Here is an 18086-nt window from a genome sequence, read left to right on the forward strand (position 1 = left end):
ATCTGAAGAACCCCCTTGACTTCACTAACGGTCTCTGGAGCATTAAGAGCAGGGTCGCACTCTTGGGTCACTTGTGGCAACTGTGAAAGCAAGTGCTTAGACGAAACAAAAGCTTCACTGAAATTGCAAGCAGATTGCGCCAGCCTACTAAAGTAACCTATTCGATGGGATTAGAACAAACATTAGTTTTGCCTGCCGGTGGATCAGTGGCTAAGGCGTTGCGCTGCTGAGCACGAGGTCGCAGGTTTTATACCCGGCCGTGGCGGCCGCTTTTCTGATGGAGGCGAAAAGCAAAAACGGCCGTGTGTACGAGATTTCGGCGCACGTTAAAGAACCCAGGTGGTCAAAAATAATCCGGAGCCCTCCACTACAGCGCGCCTCATCGCCTTCGTTGCGTCGGCGCGTTAAACCCTACAATCAATCAATCACTTTTGCCTGCAGTTTGGCGCCAGCGCAACCTACGTGGCCTACGGTGCCTTCGGGATTGCCGTTACTCAGCGCGCGTCCCTGCCTTTCAAGCGCCCCGACGACCTCCTGGACGGCCCAGAGAGGTGGGTCTTGGTCGCGTCCCTTTGCGGCTGCTTCGATCCGCGGACGGATCGTTCGTGATCTTGCTTCCTCTGGGTGTTTGATGCAGTCCCACAAGATGTGCGTGCGGTCTGCCGTCTCCATCCGGCCGACCATCAGTTCCGGTATGTCTCGGGTTGCACGCAATGCATCAGCCCTTGCTGGGTAGCGATCCGGCCTGGAACTGTCTCAGTAGTACCGCTTCCGCTCAGCAATACCACCTTGGGTGCGTGGTAGGGAGAATCCTCTAAGCCAGGCGGTAGGCCTTCGTGATGTCGTTGTAGTCCTTCATGCGGTTCTCGGCTCCGGACCACGTCCGACGGTCCGTCGCAGGGTAGCGGTTTGTCAGTTCTCGCGCCACTGCGAGTGCCGTGTTACAGTATTTCTCGTTGCGTTCCGACGCGTCGCCCGCTTGCGCCAGGAACCGCTTACTTGATTCTCACTTTTCTGTGACCGCAGTTTGGCCGCTCGCAATTCCCGCTTGGCCTTCCGGCAAATTTTGCCTTTGGCGAAGTTTCGGAACACCTGTCTCGAGTCACTCACCACCATGTGGCAGTCTGCGTCGGCGTAGGCCAGGGCGATGGCTACCTGCTCCGCATGTTTCGCTCCGGCGCTTCTGAAGCTCACTAGCGTACTCGTGGTAGACGCCATGATGACGACCGCTGTGAAGGCGTTCCGTGGGTAATTAGCCCTGTCCACGTATTCGCTGTGCTCCTCGTTGGCGTGCAGGGCTTTGAGAGCTTTGGCCTTGCCGCTATTCTTCTCTCGTTGTACCCGGGATTCATGTTCCTGGGTATGGGGTTGATTCTGGTGTGGCATAGGACCTCTTCTGGGACTGGGAGCTTCGCCTCCGACGCGTCCGAGCGTCCTATTCCCAGGTCATTCATTATCTTCCTGCTGGCTCATCGTGAACAGCCGCTACAGTTGAGCGGCGCGTTGTGCTTCGGCTATTTTTTGAACGTGTTGTGTATCCCAAAAAGTAAGAAGCGGATCGTGCTCCTGGACTTGAGCAGGCCCTGCGCCATTTTGTGCGATCTTATGATGGTGGCGTTTTTTTGTTGTTGCGTTCGTGTCACGGCCAAATGTGGTAGGCTGTAACGTAGGCGATTTGGGTGATGATGGATTCGACGAGCGTGATTAGGTTCTCCTTTGTCATGCCTCTTTAGAAGCCGCGTCACGTTGGCGGCTTTTTCATTGAGACGGACGCTGGTTTCGCCCACACCCAGCAACAGCAGTGCTGTACCACCAACATCCGCAGCGAAGGAACCGGCGCCCAAGAGACGAGCGATCGAGAACCTGAAGGAGCGCAAGCTCAACGATAGGGTGGACAACCTGGAAGACAAGGTCGATCGAATCGAAAAACACCTTAATGGCCTCGAGGACTATATTAAGACAACCTTCACTAAAATGATTTTCGACAAGTTCGCCGACATCGAGCAGACATATCAGCAGCTAGCGAACGCCATACAGCAAATCACAACGCAGCAGTACAATCATGGCCGCTCCATCAACAGCAACAACAGCAGCAGTGAAGGGTCTGGTGACCTGGCACTGGAACTGTAACGGTTTCGCTAGCAAGAGGGCTGTCTTGCAGCAACACATTACACAAGTAGCACGCAAGCCTGATATAATCATGATACAAGAGACTCGCACCGACGCGGTATCTCTCCCCGGTTACAGGGCTTACACCAAGTCTCCGGAGGTCACCGGCGGTAGAGGAGTATGTACATTGGTTCGCAAGGGAGTCACCTTCATCGAACACGAATTGCACAAGAGTAAAATAGAATACACTCTCATCGAGGCCGTTTCGGGCAAGAAACACAAGAACAGCACCTTTCTTCTTAACGTCTACAGTAGCCCTTCGCACAGAAAACAAAAGTTCAAGACACTCCTGCACAAAGCCAGCACCATGGCGGGGACCCACAGGCTCGTCGCATGCGGGGACTTCAACGCGGCGCACCCGGCATGGAGATATAGCAAGCAATTGGCCAAGGGGCGAGATCTGTTTCAAGACACAATAGACCTGGGCTTCACCCTCATCACGGACCCGACGGATCCTACGAGGATCGGAAACTCCGTGGCCAGGGACACGACGCCCGACCTCACGTTCGTGAAGAATGACGAGAAGGGCAAGATCACCTGGCGCAACACGGGGTCCGAGCTCGGCAGCGACCACTACATCGTGGAGGTCATCATACCGGAGAAAGTCAACGCCTCGAAGGACACCAGAAAGCACAAATTTACTGATTGGGATGCCTTCCGTAGCCTGTTACCCACGGAGGAGGAGGACATCGAGAACATAGAAGAATAGTCGGCCCTCATCGCGGAGAAGATCACGGAAGCGACCAAGATCATAGAAACGGACGCGCAGGTCAACAAGATAGACAGCCGCCTGGCGCACTTAATAGAAGCGAAAGAATCCATCTTAAACAGGTGGAAAAAACAACGGTTGAATCGGCGACTGCGAAAGAAGGTAGCAGAGCTGAATCGCGTCATCGAAGCCCACTGTCGCGTGCTATGCACGCAACAGTGGAATGAAATCTGTAGCGCTGCGGACGGGCAGATGCATTGCGGGAAGACCTGGAACTTGATGCGGCATCTGCTCGACAAGACTAAAACCAAATCCCATCAACGCGACCGCCTCGCAAAGATCATTCCAAGAGCAGTCAAGGAACACGGGGAACCAGAAGTAATCAGACAAATCGACAGCAAGTACCTCCCGGTCACCCCCACGGCCAGGCATCCCGAGTACGAGGGTCAAGCCAACGAGAAGCTCGACCGCGACATCAGCGTCGAGGAGGTGCGAGCGGCCCTGCATGACCTGAACAGCAAGTCGGCGGCCGGCCCGGATCACATATCGAACAGAGCGCTCAAGAACCTCAGCGATGCGGCCATCAAGAACCTCACCGGTTACTACAACAAGTGCTGGAGGGCGGGGTCACTTCCCCAGCAGTGGAAGGCTGCCAAGACTATCCTCATCCCCAAGCCGGGCAAGCCACCGAACACAGACAACCTCCGGCCCATCTCGCTGACGTCCTGCGTGGGCAAGCTGTTGGAACACGTCCTCATGTGTAGGTGGCAGGACTACTTGGAGGAGTCGGGACTGTACCCCGCCACGATCATCGGTTTCGGCGTCGCCTTGGCACCCAAGACGCGATGATTCTGTTGAAGAATGAGATCATTGACGACAACCTAACGAAAGACACCAAGGCCATCCTGGGGCTGGACCTGCAGAGCGCCTTCGACAAAGTGAAGCACTCTGCGATCCTAGCCCAGGTGTCCAGACTCAACATGGGCGCAAGAACCTATAACTACATCAAGGACTTTCTGACAGGTCGGACCACCGAGCTCTGCGCCGGCGATCTGCGACTCCAAGAGAAGAGGCTCGGCAGTGTCGGGACCCCCCAGGGCTCGGTCATCTCGCCGTTGTTATTCAACCTCGTTATGATCGGGGTGGCCGAGCGGCTCTCTCGAGTTGAGGGGGTCCGGAACACCATCTACGCCGATGATATCACTCTGTGGGTTACGGGAGGCAGCGATGGTCACATTGAGAGCACGCTGCAAGAGGCCGTCGACACTATCGAAGACCAGCTAAAGGGATCCGGCTTGATCTGCTCGCCGAGCAAGTCGGAGCTGCTGGTATTACCACCGAAATACGTCAGGCGAAACAAGAGCGAACCCAGGGACTATGAGGCGATAAAGATCGTGACGAGTAGCGGCCACGTGATCCCGGAGGTCGACAAGATACGGGTGCTCGGCATGATTATAGACAAGCGTCGCTGCAACGGCGAGACCGTTGCCCGCCTTACAGCCAAGATCCCCAACGCAGTGCGTCTCATCAGACGGGTCGCCAACCGCAACGCCGGGATGAAGGAGGAAAGTTTGATTCGGCTTGTGCACTCCTTCGTAATCAGCCACGTCGCCTACGTTGCAGCCTTCCACAATTGGATGCAGTGCGAAAAGAATAAGATCAACGCCCTGATACGCCGAGCGTACAAGGCGGCGTTCGGGCTGTTCGAATGCACAAGCAGCGACAAGCTCCTGAGCCTGGGGGTACACAATACCCTCGAGGAAATTGCTGAGGCGCAACGGTCCGCCCAGCTGGAGCGGCTGTCTACGACCGAGACCGGTAGGCGCATACTGCAAGACTTGGCCTTCACGCCTGCGGCGAGGAAGGCGAGCAGCGACGCTCGTGTCCCGGATGAGACCCGGCGTCGGATTCGGGTAGACCTCATCCCGAGGAACATGAATCCGGAGTATAACAAGGAGAGAAGAGCGGCGAGGGCCAAGGACCTCATCGACTTGTACGCCAAGGACGAGCACGCAAAGTTCGTGGACGCGGCCGAATACCAGGGAGAGAGCGAGGCATTCGTGGCTACCGTCATCGAGGCGTCGTCCGGCGCGACGAGGGCGGCTGCGAGCGTTCGGGTCCGAGAGGCGTGCCAGGCGGAGGAGGTGGCCATTGCCCTGGCCATTGCCGACCCCGGGTGCCAGACAGTGTTATGTGATTCGAGGAGTGCAGTGCGGAATTATGCCAAGGGCAAAGTGTGCGGTGAGGCTGTGCGCGTTCTGTGCTCGGCCGACCTCGAACGCGAGAACAGGTGTGTAAAAATCAAGTGGTTCCCGGCGCACGCGGGCAACGATGCGTCGGACAAGCACGACAACCCCAACGAGACGGCACACGCAGTGGCGCGAGCGCTAACCAACCGCGCCGCTGCAACCGACCGTCCACTGTGGTGTAGCGCCAAGGACCGTTTGACGACGTTCAATGAACTTACACAGTTCTACCACTTGGCTCGAAGGGCACTCCCACCCCCGCACCCGGGGCTGATCCCGAGCGGAGGTGGTGCTGCTCCGACAACTGCAGACTGGGTCCTTACCCACCCCAGTGTTGATGAAGTATGTGTACCCGCAAGTGTATGTAAGTGATGTGTGCCGCGTGTGCCAGCGGGAGAGGGCCACTCTGACGCACATCCTATGGGACTGCACCAAGTTCCCCGACGAAGCGTCGACAAGTACAACGATTTCGCCGCGGCTCGCGGCTGCGGCGAAGTGCTACGATCAAGAAATCCAAACCTGGGCCGTCCAGCAGGTCTCGGCGGCTCTTGCAAGACAAAGGCCGAGCGAAACCGCCGGGACGTTGCCCCAAGGGCGACCGAACGCGGGAGTAGCACGCACCGTAGTGAAGTAAAGACCACCCGCTGAGAAGATGTAGGGGCCCGCGTCGCGGCGCCATTTAATGGTGGTGTCGCTCTGCAGGCGACTACAATAAAGTTGCTTCTATCTATCTATCTATCTATCTATCTATCTATCTATCTATCTATCTATCTATCTATCTATCTATCTATCTATCTATCTATCTATCTATCTATCTATCTATCTATCTATCTATCTATCTATCTATCTATCTATCTATCTATCTATCTATCTATCTATCTATCTATCTATCTATCTATCTATCTATCTATCTATCTATCTATCTATCTATCTATCTATCTATCTATCTATCTATCTATCTATCTATCTATCTATCTATCTATCTATCTATCTATCTATCTATCTATCCGCTCTTTCCGAGGTCCATGCCTGGGATCCTAACTTTTCCGACCTCGGGGATCACTGTCCGGATTTCGGTGCGATTCGGATCTTTTCGTATTGGCGTTATCTGGCCTTGCCTCTGCCGTTGTTGGATGTGGGAGTATTACGAGCTCCAATTTACTCGGCGAACATCTAAGCACGGTGCCTTCCACCTCATCTTCTATCGCGTCGAAGGCGGTTTTCAGCGTGCTCTCGATGTTTCAGTGCGCCCTCGTACAGAGAGCACGCCTCTGCTGATATTTAGGACCTTTCCATACTGGCTTGGTATCTGAGCAACTAATTCACTTGGCACGTACGAAGAAAGAAATAGGCACGTTACCTGTGTGACATGAGGACCGACTGAAACAATCTGGACGCGTTCTCCGTTAATGGTTACGTTAACGGCGTAGACGATCTTGAACATCGCTGCAGGATGTTTTGCGATGACTTGAAAACTCTGCCCACCCATGTGTTAAACGCAGCACACTTTGGACAACGAGACGACGGATGATGTTGCATCAACAAGAGATTCCGAACTTGTTCCTCTAGGAACTTTCACGTCGAAGACTAGCACCTTCGCAGGCGGCTGGGACGCCATGTTGGAGACGGGCGGCCGAAGGTGAGCGCGATGAACGAACGCTGAAGCAACCGTCGCGGGCACCGACAGAGCCGAGTGCCGCGCCGACGTGTCTGTCAGTCCTTCAATGTAGCCCTCCAGCCAACATCGATTCAGCCGCCCAATGAAAAGTTAAAATCTGCCTGCCTGTCCCTCGATTTGGCCTCCCTGCCAAGACCTAAAGGAACACCCAAACGATAGGTTTATATAGGCAAAACTTTCTAAACCACTAAATCTGGAAACACTGTTCATACGGGTCAACATTATTAAGCAAAAACAAAACATTAGGCTTATTTGAAACAACACATCAATACAAAACGGAAACGTTTAATGTCGTTTTAATTAAAAATAACTGTTTGATTGATATTTACGCGAGCAATTAGAAAATACGCTTTCAAAGAATACTTTTACCCGAAAATACAAAGCGAGCCGGCGGCAATCCTGGATCACCTGGAAGCGCCTGAATTTCACAAGTAACGAAAGGTTGCAGAAGAGGGAGCACGAGAAACCAGGGGAACGCGCGAAAATTGAATTGCCATCAGCAAATCTCTTCCGTGCTTATCGGTGGAGGAACTAAACGCCAAGGGAACAGTGTGGCAGGGAGGCAGAGGAGAAAGAGCGGCATTTAACGTGCCCAAGACTATCATCTTTCGGCAGAAGACTTTCGTCTATTGAAGACATTTGCAGCGAAGTGAGCCGATACGCGGCAAATTTTTATACGCCCCGTTCCACTCTTGCATTCACCCCCTGACTGAACGCGCTTGCACTGCCGAGAAGCTGCGCTATGTTCCACGCATGCTGCGAAAGAACCCAACCGTCCCTTTCCTCGTCGCCCTCCCACTTGGTGCGCCAGCATTCCACGCCAACGCCGCGAAAGTTTTGGCAAGTCGCGTACACGTTCTTCTTCAAGGACGAAACCAAGACCTTCCCTGTTTTGCTCCTAGCTCCTGTCAACGCCGTTTTTTAGCACATGCGCACTGGTTCCCGCTGAGGCTCCTAGTGGCGAGGGACAAAATTTTGCCTAGGCATATAAAGCTACAGTGAGCTAGAGTATGGAGGAGTGTCGTTCGGAGTGGTTATAAGGGTCCCTTTTGCGATGAAAATTTCTGCTGAGGAAGTCCTGTTGCAAGCAGCGCCCCTGGCTCTCTGTGTTGACCAGTTGGTTTCAGAAGTTTTGTTTGTTACAATATCCCTTTTTTATCGCCATAAAAAGACTTATTTGTTCCTTTAATTATACCAAATGTTATAAAACCCGTCAAATAACTGCAAAGTTTGATTAAAAAACTTATAGGGGGCGCTGGTTCCACCAGGAGGTCTCTAGGGAACGCCTGCACTCCATATTATTAGATACGACGCATCTCTTGCTCCGAGGCATGTCCCTCCTGCGTCGTCGTCACGCCGTCCGTCCGCATCCTTCCTTCGTTCTTCCCTCCCACAGCTGTGTGAAACACTCTCACTCCGGCTCATTAGCATACCACAGCTGGCGCGCTTGTTTGGGCGCGCTTCGCTGCGTAACGCTGCATTAACAACTGCTCCGGCGCACGCAAGTGCGCGCATGCGCGACTCTCCTCCATTGTCTCCTCTCCGTCAAGCGCTGTGAATATAAAGCGGGTATCGCGCTGCGCCGGTTCAGTGAAGCTCTCGCTCTCACACTTGACGTGACCTTGCTTGACTACTTTGTGCTTGACTTGATTCTTCTGATGAATACGTGATAGAAGCGACGGTACCTTCAGTGAGTGGTGTGACACAACAATTACGCCCGTCGTCCCGCGTATAGGAACACCCGCATGTGATGGAGATGCATCATACGCGTTCACAACACGTTTCACGCGATTTAGAGAATCAACCCAACGGAAACACCAATTGAACCCCCCGATGCGTCGCATCACACCAGGGTTCTTTCGCGGCAAGATGGGCGTAATTTTTTTTTCACCGCAAACGGGACCCACGCTCTTAATTGGTTTTTACACCGCACGACACACCTTACCTTCTAGTACACTGCAATACATCTTCTTTGTAAGAATCCCCTAAACAAAGTATTGCGCGCCGTTCAACAGCAGCGGGCACCGTTAAACTAAGTGCGTATACGCTGAACACCCCAGACGTGTCTATTCCGTATCTAGAAGCAAAAAACTGCTGTAACTTAGGCCAACACTTCAGCCCTCCTGTCCATTAATGTTAGGCGCTACAAGACCACATACGTCTCATGCGTCGTAATCGATTGCTCGAACAGGGTGGTCAATAAAAATAAATTACGGGATTATCAGCAGTAGAACACGGCGACGCATGGGTGTGCCGATAGAATAATCGGTATAACATACGTTCAGAGACCGCTTCGAACATAGCACTGGAACATCAAAGCTGCTGGCCAATTTATGGTGAGCACTCCTTCCTGGGTACGTGCACCCGACTGGGACGCGCGAGTCAAGCTGAAATAAAGAGGGAGGGCTCGCTCGAAGATGGAATGTCGCGAGGTGTTTTGGAGTCCTAGACTCTGAAATGTTGTCGCCCTTTGGTGGGCATTTGCAAAAAATTCTGGGTGTACATAGACTGTAAACCGCTCACGTCTGCCACGTACCTAACGTCGTTTTGGTCGAGGTAGTGGGTATCATCCCTGTCCTTCTGGCAACAATAAACTCAATAACATGTAAAAGCGCGTCGATGTCCGGGAATTACCATTTTCCAATTAGGAAACACTACATTAAGCCGCCAAGACGAGTCGGTCACTGAGGCGAGTTTCAATAAATTGCCATGATTGGGTATTTCACTGTGGAGTCGTGAACAATCGAAAATTCAGCGCTTCTACCAATATACGGATTTTTTTCTGAGGAATATGACTGCAGAAATGCGTGTACCTCCTCTTACATGGAAGCTGCGAAGAAAAAAATCCATCACAATTGAGGAAAGTAGAAGCCTGGTCCTACTTTTCATGACGTTCAGAAAAACCACTTAAAAAACACGCTGCACGAAAGGAGAGATCAGATACAAGGACAGTCACTGCACTTATAACCAAATTTTATTGAAAGAGCTCACATAGATACCTTGTCAACCTAAACGCCGCAGTTTCAGCTGGGTCACCCCTTAGCCTTTCTGAACCATAAGATTGCAACAAACCTCCCTCTCGCACACAGGTCATCTTAGACTGCATTAGGAAAGCTATCTCGTAATAATTTGTTGCTACTGCAGGTTTACTGGTGCATTTATCTCCTTTTTGCTTGCTCAAAAAGGCCTCTGTCAGTTCTCTTAGTTGATTGATTAATTGCGGGGTTTACGCATGACGCAACGCAGGCGATGATGCGCGCCGTAGTGGAGGGCTCCGGATTAATATTGACCACCTGGGGATCTTTCCGTGCGCCAAAATCTCGCACACACGGGCGTTTTTGCTTTTGGCCTCCATCAGAAAAGCGGCCGCCGCGGCCGGGAATTGAACCCGTGACCTGTTGCTCAGGAGCGCAATGCCTTATCCACTGTGCCACCGCGGCGGGTAGATCTAGTTAGTTGGTTAATGCACCCGGCCCCACAATGGTCGCAATTTCCTAATGCGGAGGGCACTTGCCCTCACGCACGTACTGTATCAGGTGGCGTCCTGTGCCATTAATGAGGGGCCTACGGCGCCTGATTACGCGCATAGGGTCGTTAGCACACTAGTACGTTTGGCCGATGTAAACCCTTTTGCGGGACAAGGGGATGGAATAAACCACTCCTTCTGCGCATTCAGCGAAATCAGTGCGGTGCTGAGTATGACAGGCACCCTCCTTAGGTTCCTTCTTGTCAATGCGAGCACGCAAGCCTGAAAGCCTTCTGGGGCCCGAAAATACCATCCGCACGCCGTGAATTAGGGATGTAGGTTGCGTGACAAAGCATCACAGTAAGTCATTACTATGGCTTTCTTTCTCTTTTTTTCCCCTGATTTCGGTGCTCTTGTGGTTTTGAGGGGTCGTTTTAACTTTCTATGCAGCGTTTCTGCCAGTTATTACAAAAGCTTGGCGGAAAACCCTGCAGGTGTCAGGTGCTCCACCTGTTGGCCGAAGCTCTGCTCTACAGAGTGAATAGAGCTCTTTTTGAGAGCATTGTGGAAACACACGTTTGCAATGCTGTGCTTTACAAGTTTAGAGTGTGCAGAGTACGAAGGCAGAACTGCCTTCCCTAAAGCGTGGTTCGTACTTAAAACAAATGTGCCCTTTATTGCCAAATTTAGCCGTAAACCAAGAAAACTATCTATCCACCATCTATCATCGAATCTATCACAATTTTTCGCTTGTAACTTTTATTAGGGAGATGTTATTTCCTCGTGCAAATCATTAGGTTCATCATGCTGTTGTAAACTATACAATTTCTTGTCTAGTTACAATACACGGGTTTCTGCATTATGAGAACACCTTTTTACTGAAGCGGTTGCTGGTTACAAAGAAGGAATCTAACTCGCACCATCGAACCATTGCCCACCTCCTAAAAATTTTAAAAGAAACTATAACGAGTTGAAAGAAGAATATCGAATTAAAATACTTGAAAACAATTTTATTGCCTAACATATATATGAACAGGTATAACACACACGATGTGAATTGTAATATACAGAATTTTCCCATATTGAAAATTTCCTTTTTGGGGGTTGGCTACCTTATAGGCATGCGTACCAATTTAGAAAAGAAAGAGGAAGAAGACAACTTTATTGTTGTGTTAGTAAAGTACATCAACGGCGTATAGTTAATCCGAAAATGGGCCCCAGAGTAAGTTACCTGCATACATATCAGGTAATGTAACTTCCGCAAAGGAAATGACTTTCGAGGTAATAAGAAATTTCTGAAAAAGTTTTATTCGGCCTTTATTGTTCTCTCTGCTGCTGTCTAGACAAGGAAATCCGCACTGAGTTTACACGCCTTGACAGGAATCTAATTCTACAATTTCAGGTTTCCATGTAATCCAGTTCGGAGGACATTGGTATCCGTGTTAGGTCTTTTCACTTCATCAGGACGTTACGCAAAAAGTCCTGCTCCCCCGTTTTTAGTCTTGTCAGGGCGAAATCTTAAAACTTATTTTGTGAAAGCGTATGGGTAACTTTTTGTATCAAATTAGTCAATTATATCAATGGGAAGAACTGAAGAAAAAAATGAAGCTAGGTTAAAATAACTCCTAAAATTTCAAGGCAGCACTTCTGTACGCAACCTTCCCGACCATCACGATGGTTTATGTCTACGATTGCAGCTGATTTGCTCCTTCTTCGCGGCCGCAAAGACCTTTACTAATTCATTGTTGCTCTAATAGTAAGCTTCAATCATTTTTTGAAAGGGATATATTCCTTTGGGCATCATCTTGGAGGGGCGTACCCAATGACAAGTCTCCTACGTTCCGAGCAATTGTTGCCACGGTTACGGCGAGCACTGGAAGTTTTTTTTGCCAATCTTGGCCAATCTCCTAAGTGGGTATGCTAGGCTTGACAAACGTGCGCCGGGAACGCTGGGCGGTCAGCGTGCGACACAGACACACGTACGCTCGACCTTTTCTTGGTCTTGTTTAATGCGGACGCGCAACATGACAATTTGGTAAAAAGCGTCGCTGTTAAAAAACATTTAGGAAACGAATATGCTCCCAAATCGAGTTCTGCTCTTAGCGAGGTCATTTAGAAATCCTGAGACTGCTTTTCAAACATCGGTGCGGGCTGCCTGTATCAGCGAAAGCAAAATAGATTTTTTAATGGGCTAGAAAGCCAGCGAAACTTCTGTTTGAAAAAATTTGCCTCTTACCTACCTTACGGAGTACACTCCGTAAAGTGCGCATTTTCCGAACATCTCGCATTAGTGAACATCTACCCTTTCTAAAAACGTACTCCCTAGATTTCAATTCTCTTACGTCTGTCTGTTTTCACTGGGCGTTAATCAATCATTCAGGCTGTCCGTCGACCAGGGGAACACTCTTTGTACAGGAATATATGTAGACGTAAAAGCAAATACTACGTAAAAGCAAATACTACGTCAAGAAATAACGTCAAAGAAACATCCTTGAAATGACGTAGCATTCAAAGGTACACTTTAAACGTTATGTTAATGGTCGCAATGATTTAAACAAAATGGCCCACATCTTTAATGCACGACGCCTAGGCTCACTAGCAGGCAGAGTAGAAGCGTTCTTCAAAGTGGGCGCAGAACTTTCATCCACGATCGGCTCAAAATATTCCACTCGCTCCCCTTCTTTCTTTCTTTTTTGTGCCAACAGTGGACGTGAGGTGCTTTGAGCGACGGAGAAGCTGTGTAGAGTTCGCAACAGCTCTGCGATATGTACACCTACTGCCGGGTTGCGTACCGCACAGAGCATGCATACACCGTGGCGTTGAGCCGGATGCCTGTCACCAGCAGGTGTATAGGACAGACGTATGGTTTCCGAAAAGCAAGGGCATTACACTCTCTTGAGCACTTATGAACCTGCATGACATGAACCAAGTGCTTTTGCAAACACGGTGGAAGAAATAAGATGGCGGCATGCTCGACTGGCGAGTCGCCGTTATAAACACCGTCAGTAAGACTGGCCCCTATAGGTTGAACGGTTATACCCACCACGTGTTTATACCCATCGCACAAGCATCAGGTTAGCCTGATCAGTTTAAAATGATCCAAACTTCCGCTTACGTGTTACAAAGCCAAACTTTTGAATGCGTTCGCTGCGTTGAACCGTTTCAGCGTAGACGGCAGTTCGCACAACGCTTACAACTCGCTCACGGCACGCTGGGCTTACGGCACGAACAACTCAAACAAGATATACACTGAGTAACCAACCCCCTCTGATGAGGGGCTCCAAAAATATGGCTGATCCCTCTTTCCTAGAAACTGGTAAAACACCAAATAAAGGTTAATGATATATGATGACCGTGAATCGCTTGAACGGTGATAAGAACCGACATCGTTTGTGAAAAAATCGTTGATGGTGGCAATTTTGTTTATTTTGATGGATATGATGCTCATTACTAATGCCAACGACTAACTTAGGAGGCATGAAGCTAACCCTTTGCTGTGGTGCTTTTTAAAGCGGACGACTCATGCCAGCAGTGAGACGTGAGAAGCCTTGTATTAAAAATTAAAGCCGTTCCAAATAATCTGACAGCTGTTGCAAGCTCAGAGCAGTGATTAGCCGTAATGGGCTGTACCGCTGTTATCCGCTCACTGCTACCACCCCATACAATTCGAATTTCCCGCCTTCTCAGTGCGCGCGCGCCCCCTGCCTGAAACTGCGCCAGCGGGAGTTCTTTTCTTATTGTACTTGGTTATTTTTCGCATGCTTGAGCTGTCTTGCGTCATTCCGAAGTCGCCATTTTTTTGTTGCGTAGCTGGAGAATTTCTGCGGCATTTCGAACGCGTCATTTTCTTCTTGCACGTGGAGTCTTTATTTAGTATTTATTATTTATTTATTTACAAGATACCTACATCGCCCCAAGGGCATTTTTGTAGGGGGGACATGCAACATGTACAGAGCAGAGCAGACAAACACATTTACATTTCATACACTTTTGCAAAAGCACTTATTTATATTCGTTAAAAAAACGAACACCACATTAATCCTAAACGAGAAAAGAAAAGATCATTGTTTTGTAGGCCAACTAATTCTTCTGACAACATATTCCAGTCTCTTATTGGTCATGGAAAAAAAGAATTTGCAAAAATATTTGTTCTGTGGGAATACTCTAGCCCTTGTTGTGGAGTATCATGGCGCAGTGATATGAAGTTTGGCTAGAGCGATACTTTTTTTTTGTACATACTGGTGTGATTGTAGTAAATACAGTGGAAAAAGTTTAATCATGTTGAGAGACAAGGGCTAGGAACGGCGTTTACTGAGGTGTTCGAGCCGCAAGCACCGCAGAACACACGATGATGATGATCGTGTCCGTAGAAGATGATGGAACAGTGCCGCATGGCTGGTGCTGATGAGCATGTACAGATGAAGACGAGGTGCGGGAATTGTCCGCTGGAGTTCTCCACCGCCGGGAGTGTGGTCGCGAATGCTCACAATATGTATTTATACCGGGACTGCAGTGGTTCCCAGCTCAGGAGCTCAGGGTAGCTTTTATCCCCGAGATGCTAGAAAAAGGGTCGTAATTGCTAGTAACAAAGCGTGCTGCCTGGTTTTGCCGCTTTTCTAATCTTTCTATAAAATAATCTTGCGTCATTTCGAACGCGCCCTTGTTTCCCTGCACGGCCGCTTTTTTCGCTTACTATCGTAAAAACCAAACCAACGAGCGTTCCTGACTAAATGAATGCGGGCGCTGCCGCTTAATTACGTATATTTTGCCTCAAATGTACCTATAGTCACCTTTGTGCTAAAGAAAGGGGAGATGTAGGCAAAGCGCCAGTGGTTCACGAGTTTCGAACGCTTATGACTACATAAACCGCTCGGCTTTCGAAGTCTCTGGGGTACGCCCCGAACGACAGCGGGGACGCCGTGTTGCTCTACTTGGGTCCAGCGAGCGAGCTACGACGACCAGGCGAACGCCTAAAATGTTCTTCACTTAAAAGCGCCCCAGTCTGTCCAACAAGAGAATATATCACCGTCCCCGCCCTCCCCCTTCCCCTTTAATAACGCGGAACACACTACGCCACTGGTTTAGATTTGTAGCTTGGTTATCTATATATCTAGCCAGCACGACCGGAAAAACTTGGTGTCTTTGGAACAATTGTTAATAATTTTTAAGTGCAATGCACTTCTTAAGCGACCCTGAACCTGCGCCCACCGGCGATGTCCGCGCACGTGGAGATGGGCGCGCGCAGCCTGGCCGCTGACATGGCACATACCCACGTGGGGGATTGGCCAGGAATCTCCTCGTCTTCCTTGGCAACGGGGGGAGATGGGCGCGCGCTGCCTGGCCGCTGACATGGCACATACCCACGTGGGGGATTGGCCAAGAATCGGGCGTGAGAAGGGCTAATGCACCTGCTTAAAGGAGTACTGACACGAAATTTCAAAGCTGAGATCCGCTCTAGCAATCAAGTACAACGACAACACAAATAGGTGTCTGTGAATAAATGCATCTTTCTTTCTTTGTAGTTGTGTGTGTGTGTGTGATCTCTCTTTCGCGGACATTACCGAACCGCGCAAATTCAACTCGTGCATTCGCACTTCCACATTCTTCCCCTCAGGGAAATGCGGGGAATTTTTTGATTTGGGGCTGCCTCAAACAAAATTGGCGGAGGGAAGCTGATTTTGCAGGGATTCGCAGCAAGCCATGTGGGATACACCCCCTTGCGCGTCAATCCCGCGAGGGTGTCTTTCGGATTGCATGCTGCGGCTCTTGGTTGTAGCAACGCGGATATCCTGACAACAGCGAAACGTTCCGCGTTCCGCTAGCGAACATCCGCGTTTCCTAACGGTGCAGAGCCGATAGACTTCGTGAACTCGCCATTAGTGTAGGCATACATGAGCGTGCATCGCCTACCGTTTCCTTTAATTTTCACCGGTTTTCACTCTTCCACAGGTTTTACCGGGTTTTGCGTACACCAGCGTTCCTCCTTAGCGTTCAGGTCTTGCTGCCTGCCGCGCAAACGAACCCTCCCGCGGTCGAACGCGCTCGGAAGGTCATTCGACTTTTTTCTTGAGTAGTGGAGGCGAACCGTCATTCCCTACTCGCTCCTTGTACCGATGCGTGGTTCGACGCGGTCGACGTAAAGCCGCCACGCCCTCGGGCACGTAATGGTGGTACGCAACGTGGCCCGGAATATCCTCTACGCGTGCGGCCCGACGGACAACGTTCGCCGCACTTCGGCCGAACGAAAGCACGAGAGTGAGAGGGTAGGGCGATGGCGCGGTTGTGAGGAAAGGAGCGGTCGCAAATAGCCGCGAATATCGGGCTTTCCCACCGGTTCGGCTACGGGCAGCCAAAACAAACAGGTAGTGTGCCGCCGGTTTACGCAATCACTCCATTACGCTCTCACGGCTTCCAGGCGATGCAATCCGAGGGGAATTTCGCAAGCCTCGATAGTGCATACCACTTTCACTTGCCCCCTAGCGACTACGATGACACGCGTAATAGCTGTAGGCATCTTCTGTACGCAGCGCTCGCTGCTTGATTAATGCCGTATTACCAGAGCGCTATGCCACGGCTGCTTTCGAGAAGTACACTTAAAGAAGGCGACAGAAAATGCGCGGTTTGTGTGTGATCGTAAATCCTCCGTTTCCAAATCACGCGACCGAATACCGGTTCGCTGTCGAACTCAGCTTAGAAGCGCGTTGTCGTTATCCACCGTTTTGTGTGAGTGTGATAAAAAGAAGAAGGGCAAAGGAGGTCCAAGTGTCAAGGTCGAAAACATAGTTGCGACAGACTTTGGTAACCGGGCGATCGCTGTTCCTACGCAAGCGGCGCAAATCTCTGAGCCTCTCCTCTCCCCTACTCTGTGAGTCGCCGCGGTCTTGGTCGTGTCGTCCACGATCGTAGCTCCACTTAGCTATCGAACGCCGTGCACGAGTGAGCGACGCGATTCGAGCGGGAAAATTGATGCGCCCACGATCAAGGTGAAGGCAAGTACTCCGGCCGCATTCACTACGGCGAAGCTTTATTGTTTCGAGTGTATTGAGGTGTTTGTTTTTTGTTGTTGAAAGAGGTGCGTGCATTGTGGTGTGTCATCCCACAATAAGGGTCAAGGAAAACGCGAAACAAACTAAATCATGTGTCCGTCTTTAAAATCCCAGACCCCATGACAATTTTCGGTGTGATAAGAGAAGAACATGCAATAAGCAATCAAACAGTTCAAGCAATATGCCCTATGTTATACTAATAAATAGAAGAATTAGAGCCTCGTTTACTAACTGCAATTTGATTGTGGTCGCTGTTTTACATATTTCTGTACTAAAACACGCAATTGAGAAATATATTTAGTAGTAAACTGTGTTTTGGCTTTACCAATGCGTAAAACATCATTCTTCTTTTAGCTAACCAACACAGAACCGTAAATCCCAACTGAAATTTAGCAGCGGATCTCATGCCAGCGTGTGAGTGGAGGGCGATTCGCGGTGCAAGCAGGGAATGTAGTCTGCTGTGAACCAGCTTGTTCTGCAATCAAAGCAGCGGTCTCCTCTTGCTTCCTTTCAATGCCGTTACTTTATTTTGACGATGCGCATACATGGTATTAGAGGTTGGTAACGTGAGGGAAGGGGTGGACTACATAGCCTTGCAACATTTAATGGCGTCAACGACAACTCTATAAAATAGGTCCCCTCAGTTTGCCATTATTGTGTATTGTTAAAAGAGGGAGGTATTGACTCCACCCAATGCATTTAAAAATAACTGCTGTCCGTGCCATTGCAAGCAATTTGGGCGAAATTTCTATTCAGCCCTTTCCGCGTGCTC

General features: G+C 50.0%; 1 pseudogene; it reads left to right on the top strand.

The window, feature by feature from the left end:
• Positions 1–2130, top strand: part of LOC144146626 (uncharacterized) — a 114304-nt pseudogene extending 112174 nt beyond the window's left edge.
• The last annotated feature ends 15956 nt before the right edge of the window (positions 2131–18086 follow it).

This window comes from Haemaphysalis longicornis, unplaced genomic scaffold, assembly GCF_048455015.1.
Source record: "Haemaphysalis longicornis isolate Haplotype H1 unplaced genomic scaffold, Haemaphysalis longicornis Haplotype H1 scaffold_7, whole genome shotgun sequence".
NCBI classification, from domain to species: Eukaryota; Metazoa; Arthropoda; class Arachnida; order Ixodida; family Ixodidae; genus Haemaphysalis; species Haemaphysalis longicornis.